This window comes from Periplaneta americana, chromosome 16, assembly GCF_040183065.1.
Source record: "Periplaneta americana isolate PAMFEO1 chromosome 16, P.americana_PAMFEO1_priV1, whole genome shotgun sequence".
In the NCBI taxonomy this organism is placed as follows: domain Eukaryota; kingdom Metazoa; phylum Arthropoda; class Insecta; order Blattodea; family Blattidae; genus Periplaneta; species Periplaneta americana.
The window spans coordinates 181,382,213-181,389,259 of record NC_091132.1 but is presented as its reverse complement, the minus strand read 5'-3'; positions in this window follow the sequence as shown (position 1 = coordinate 181,389,259).

Here is a 7,047-nt window from a genome sequence, read left to right as displayed (position 1 = left end):
TCTTGCTTAATCAAGAAAAAGACTATCAACATAACTTTCAGCCTAAATAATTTAATGAATAAGAACAACAGACAAAACTATACAAAATTTCTAGGACTTTTTATAGACTCCAGTTTAACATGGGAAAATCATATCGAATATACATGCACAAAGTTGTCAAGACTTCTATAATTTGTTAATGAAACTAGTGACTTTCGTTTCTCAAAATTATTTATAGTAAGATGTGCCTGCTTTTCTTTCTTTCAATCGATAATCCGATATGCCTTAATTTTCTGGGGAAATTGTATCAAAATTGGGAGTGTCTTCATTTTGCAAAACAAAGCCATTAGAATTTTATGTAAATAACACTTTCTTGAACATTGTTAACCATTTTTCATACAATCACTGACATTAACAGTCATAAATTTCTATAATTCTTGTCCACACCTGTGGAGTAACGGTTAGCACGTCTGGCCGCGAAACCAGGTGGCCCGGGTTCGAATCCCGGTCGGGGCAAGTTACCTGGTTGAGGTTTTTCCGGGGTTTTCCCTCAACCCAATATGAGCAAATGCTGGGTAAATTTCGGTGCTGGACCCTGGACTCATTTCACCGGCATTATCACCTTCATCTCATTCAGACGCTAAATAACCTAAGCTGTTGATAAAGCGTCGTAAAATAGCCTACTGAAATAAAATAAATCTATAATTCTTTACACTAGACATAATGTCGACAATTACTTATTAGTGGCCATGATCATGAAATTAGAAATAGTGAACAAATTCCATACTTCAGATTACATAAGACTAACACAAACGTTTCTGTTACGGGGATGAAATTATATAATAAGCTTCCCAATCAATATTATAAGTTACCGATCAAAAGCTTTAAAACTAGATTTTATAATTTGGCTGTTAATAAATCCTTTTTACTCTCTCGGTTTTTTAATTTTTTTTACATAAATTCACATAAAATTGTTTTTTTAATAAATGCATTTATTTTTATTACTATTAATACATTAAGTGTGAATTGTTATAATTAATTTTCATAATTTTAAAATATTTCGTGTTTTCATTGTTTTAATTAATGTTTACTGTTTCAAATAATTTTATTTATATTTGTCTTTTTCAAATGTATCATATGTGACGAAGCTTATTACTTGTATGTCTAATGGCCTTTCATTCATTCATTTATTTTATTCCATAGATCTTACATCAGCAATGAAGCTTTAAGATGTGGAACAAGTCAAAATTTTACAATATTACAATTATAGCTAATTTTTACAAATTTTTAGAGTTTTACAATTTAGTAATTTTCTACAATTTTTTAAATGTTGTGCAATTTTTTACAATATTTTGGCGAGATGTAGTGAGATGAGGTGAGGACCGAGGATTCGCCAAAAGATTACCCGGCATTTGCCTTTTGGTTGGGGAAAACCTCGGAAAAATCCAACCAGGTAATCAAATCAAAGGGGTGAAATAAAGTGATGCCGAGGACTCCCCATAGACCATCCGGCTTCAGTCCCACGACTGGGGATAACCTCGGAAGAAACCATTCAATGAGACCAAAGGGAGATCCAACCCAAACCCGAACGCAGCTCCGGATCAGCAGCCCAGTGAGTCTGCCAACTGAGCTACATCAATGGCTCTACTAAAAATATACAATACACGCAAACGATCATTCATCAGTTGAGCTCTATGTATAATACAAAACAAATAAGTTAATTAAATGTAAGGCATAAACAATTCAATCAGTTGTGTTACACAGAAATTGATAATACATATCATGCAAACTACTTCAAATTCCACACACAAACAATTTATCAATACAGCTATACAGATTACTATTCAATTTAAAGCATATAAAATTCATCGGCCAAAACTATACAAACATATAAGTTACAATACAAAGTAAGCAGATTAATTCAATTTACAAGTATACTTTCATTAAGCTATACAAATTTGTGCAATTAATATCAAGTAGGTTAATTCAATTTATAATCATAAACAATTCATCAGTTGAGCTATACAGACTACTATACAATTTACAACATATACAATTCATCAATTGAGCTACACAGATTACAATTCAATTTATAGTATATACAATTCATCAGTAGAGCTATACAGACTAATATTCATTTTTAAAGCATATACAATTCATCAGCCAAACTATACAAACATATACAATCAAATTAGTTCAAATTACAAACTTATTTTCGTTAAGCTATACAAAATTGTACAATTCATATGAACTAGATTAATTCAATTTATAAGCTTAAACAATTCATCAGTTGACCTATACAGTATACTATTCAAATTACAGCACATACAATTCATCAGTTTACTGATTGAGAAATAAGCGCTGGTAATATCATATTTTGAGAACTTTACTAATCTAATCTAAACTGTCACAACACTATTACCTCGACATGGGCTGATGAAAGCCTTTCATTTTAAAATAATTATTGTTGGCTGAGGAAAACATTATAACAATTATGTCATATGATTCGTAATTTCTCTTCTTCATTATCTGTGAACTCCTCACTTTATTTATCACTAGCCGTACCCGTGCGCTCCGGTGCACCAGTTAGAAATAAATATAAAGTAATTACATAATTAAAATAGGACATTTGATCCAGGGAACATTCGTGATTGATGGAACGATAAATTGTTTAGTATGTTACTTAATTTAAATTGTATTTAAGAAAATTAAAATGCGATCATTTTGATCCAGAGACCACTCATTTGGTGCAATGACAATTCCTTTAACATGTTTCTTAATTGTTATTACATGCAACCATAGTTTAATTAAGATTGACATATCATTTAGTTTTAATGTGTATACTTTATATTACTTCCTATATGTTTCCACTGAATTATGGTAATAACTTAATTTTAACCCTTGTTTTTTTACGTCTTCAGTAAATGGCGCTTGGCCTACTATGGTTCTGAACCCTTCAAATAACTTAAATAGTGATATGTAATTATATTCCTTTCTTTCGAAAATGTAAGAATTCACGATCTCTTATACACCATTGCCATGGAATGAATAACTGTGTTTTTTCTTCCTACTCAAAAATTTTATATTTTGCACATAGGAGTTATTGCAGGAACAACAACGCTATAATCTGAGGCGGCGGTGAATATGTATTGTATTGTTATTTTAAAAGTCTTGTATATCCTTAAATATCAGCCCTATCAAAATTTTACATAGAATAAAACTTACCGGAAATCATTTTTAAAGAAACTTTTGTTATGTAACATTTTTCACAAAAAGCAATAATAAGCGAGATAATGCGATTTATTTAATTCAGGCCCTTTAAATAAAGTATTTTGAATGCCACATAGCCTAAAATCTAAGTTACAACGAACTTAATTTATATTTGAAGGTAACAAACATCCAAACAGACAGACATACAAACAAAAATTTAATAAAGCGATTATCGGTCTCAGGATGAATAATTATACATTTTAACACTAATTATTTTTGCAAAAGCGAAAATTACCACAAAAATTAGATTACATATTTATTATTAGTACTAGCCGTACCCATTAGATTACATATTTATTATTAGTACTAGCCGTACCCGTGCGCTCCGCTGCACCCGTTAGAAATAAATATTAAGTAATTACATAATTAAAATAAGACATTTGATCCAGGGAAGATTCGTGTTTGATAGAAGGATAAATCGTTTAATATGTTACTTAATTTAAATTGTATTTATATAATTAAAATGCGATCATTTGGTCCAGAAACCACTCATTTGGTGCAATGACAATTCCTTTAACATGTTTCTTAATTTTTATTACATGCATCCATGCTTTAATGAAGACTGACATATCATTTAGATTTAATGTGTATACTTTATTTTACTTGTTATATGTTTCCATTGAATTATGATAATAACTTAATTTTAACCCTTGTTTTCTACGTATTCAGTAAATGGCGCTTGCGCCACTATGGTTCTGAACCCTTCAAATAACTTAAATAAATTATATTATATTATATTATATTATATTATATTATATTATATTATATTATATTATATTATATTATATTATGTTATATTATATTATATTATATTATATTATATTATATTATATTATATTATATATAAAATGTGTTGATAACGGATGTACACCGATAAGTACTGTAAGTTTTCAATTTGTTATGGGGGCTCTTGAGTCTCAGGAGGAACAAATTTTATTTTACAACAGCGCAACATAATGTGCTTGGCTGATTACCCAATTTTTTTGCATTGCATTTAATGCATATGTATTTTATTTATTTTAACACGATTCAATTGAGCATAGTTAAAATTTGGATTATAAAATAATGGAATGCTAAGCTAACATATTATTACTGCATACTAAATCAATACACTCTTGTGGTTCGTTAATTCTCTGAGATAAACATTATTTTAAGATATACAGGAAACGAATACACAGAATAGCCTATCAAGTTGTTTGTGCATAAGAATCTATTTTAATCTTACCTGTCCTCAATTCACTCCGAAGTTACTGTAATAACATTATAGCATTTTGTCCATATAGAGAAACTACACTTTCCAATGGTGAAATAATAATTACACAAATCGGTTAATTTAGCTTCCGATATTACTTCATACAAACACAGAAACATTCTCTGTACGCTATGATTGATAGCTTTCGATTGTTATTGACAAAGGCCCCTTATATACGAATTCATTTGTTTATTTCATTACACCGCCTTAGATGGCAGTTATTTTAATTTTAAAACTCATTTATCTCATTAAATATCAGTCCTATCAAAATTTTGCTTGGGATAAAACGTATTGGAAATTATTTTAAAGAAACGTTTGTTATGTAAAATTTTTCACAAAAATCAATAATAAGCGAGATATTTCGATTTATTTAATTCAGACCACCTCATAACCCCCCTTTTAAATAATGTATTTTGAATGCCATATAGCCTAAAATCTAAGTTAAAACGAACTTAATTTATATTCCAATTTTCATCGAAATCCGTTCAGCCATTATCGCGTGAAAAGGTAACAAACATACAGACAGACAGACATACAAACAACAATTTGAAAAAAAGCGATTTTCGGTTTCAGGGTGGTTAATTATATATGTTAGGACCAATTATTTTTGGAAAATCTAAAATTACCAGAAAAATTTCGGCTACAGATTTATTATTAGCATAGATAGATTATATTATATTACATTATATTGGGCCTATATTATATTATATTATATCTTATATATTATTATAGGTGCTAACATTGTTAAAAATGGCTTAATTCCAACTTCCTTTCTTTAAATATATCTAAATCAACTTTAGTTCCTTTTTCGTTAACAGCTGCCAGTGTTCAAAATTTAAAATTTAGCGATAAATATAGACTAATAATACACAGTGAAAATTGTTTAGATCCCAAAAGTTGTAAATGTCCACCTTTGAAAGAAGCCACGTATGTCAAATATCTGGGATTTATCATTACTGATCAGAATTTAAAATGGCCTCATCACATTACTTATCTTTGTAAGAGGCTTCGTAAAACAATTTATAAATTCGTTAATCTTCGATGCTACTTACCTATTAAAGTTCAACGAAATGTTTATTTGGCCATTATTCAGTCTATCATTCAATATGGTATAATTGTTTGGGTGGAAGTACAAAAATTAATCTTAGTCCGTTAAATTTACTACAAAAACGAATAATTAAAATTTGTTTGAAGAAACGTTTCGATTATCCAACTAAATTAATTTATTCTGAATTTAATGTATTTAATATTGAACAAATTTATAAGTATACGCTGTTAAAATTTTATCATAAAAATCGTAATAAGTTTGTATTACAGACACACAATTATGACACAAGACGAAATATTAATTCAACATTAGTAGAACCTAAATGTCTCACATCTGCTGGTCTAAAGCATAGCATAAATTTTGGCCCTCGGTTGTACAATGCTTTAACTAAATTACACCCAGAACTTCTAACGTGTAACCCACTAACATATAACAAGAAATTAGAAACGTGTTAATATCTTCAATTTGATTAAATAAATGTATAGCCTATGTGTATGAATTAATCAACCTATATTATATTTGTATTCTATAATTTTGAAATATATATTAGTCCTACTTTTCACGTGCGATATTATACTTCTCTAGTGTTAATATTATATTATATAATTCCATTGCCGCTGTAATTATATTTTAGTTCCTATTTTATTTTGCTTATTTATTTGTATTATTATTATTATTTTTTATTTTAATATTATATCTGAACTGCGACCGAGCACGAGCGCTGCTCATTCAGTCTCAAATTTTGTTAATACTACTGTATCTTCTTTTTATATAGCTTGTATTATATTATTTGTATTTATCTTTGTTTGTTTTGTAATTATATTTCTTTATTCTGTATATTTGAATTTAAATAAATAAAAAAAGTCTATACTAATAATAAATCTGTAGCCGAAATTTTTCTGGTAATTTTCGATTTTCCAAAAATAATTGGTCCTAACATATATAATTAACCACCCTGAAACCGAAAATCGCTTTTTTGAAATTTTTTTTTGTATGTCTGTCTGTCTGTCTGTCTGTATGTATGTTTGTTACCTTTTCACGCGATAATGGGTGAACGGATTTCGATGAAAATTGTAATATAAAATTAAGTTCGTTGTAACTTAGATTTTAGGCTATATGGCATTCAAAATACATTATTTAAAAGAGGGGTTATAAGGGGGCCTGAATTAAATAAATCGAAATATCTCGCTTATTATTGATTTTTGTGAAAAATGTTACGTAGCAAAGGCTTCTTTAAAAATAATTTGCAATAAGTTTTATTCCTTGAAAAAGTTTGATAGGACTGATATTTAATGAGATAAATGAGTTTTAAAATTAAAATAACTGCCATCTAAGGCCGTGTAATGAATTAAAAAACAAATGACTTCGTTTATAAGGGGCCTTGGACAGCAACAATCGAAAGCTATGAAAGATAGCCTACAGAGAATGTTTCTGTGTTTGTATGAATATCGGAAGCTAAATTGACCGATTTGTATAATTAATTATTATTTCACCATTG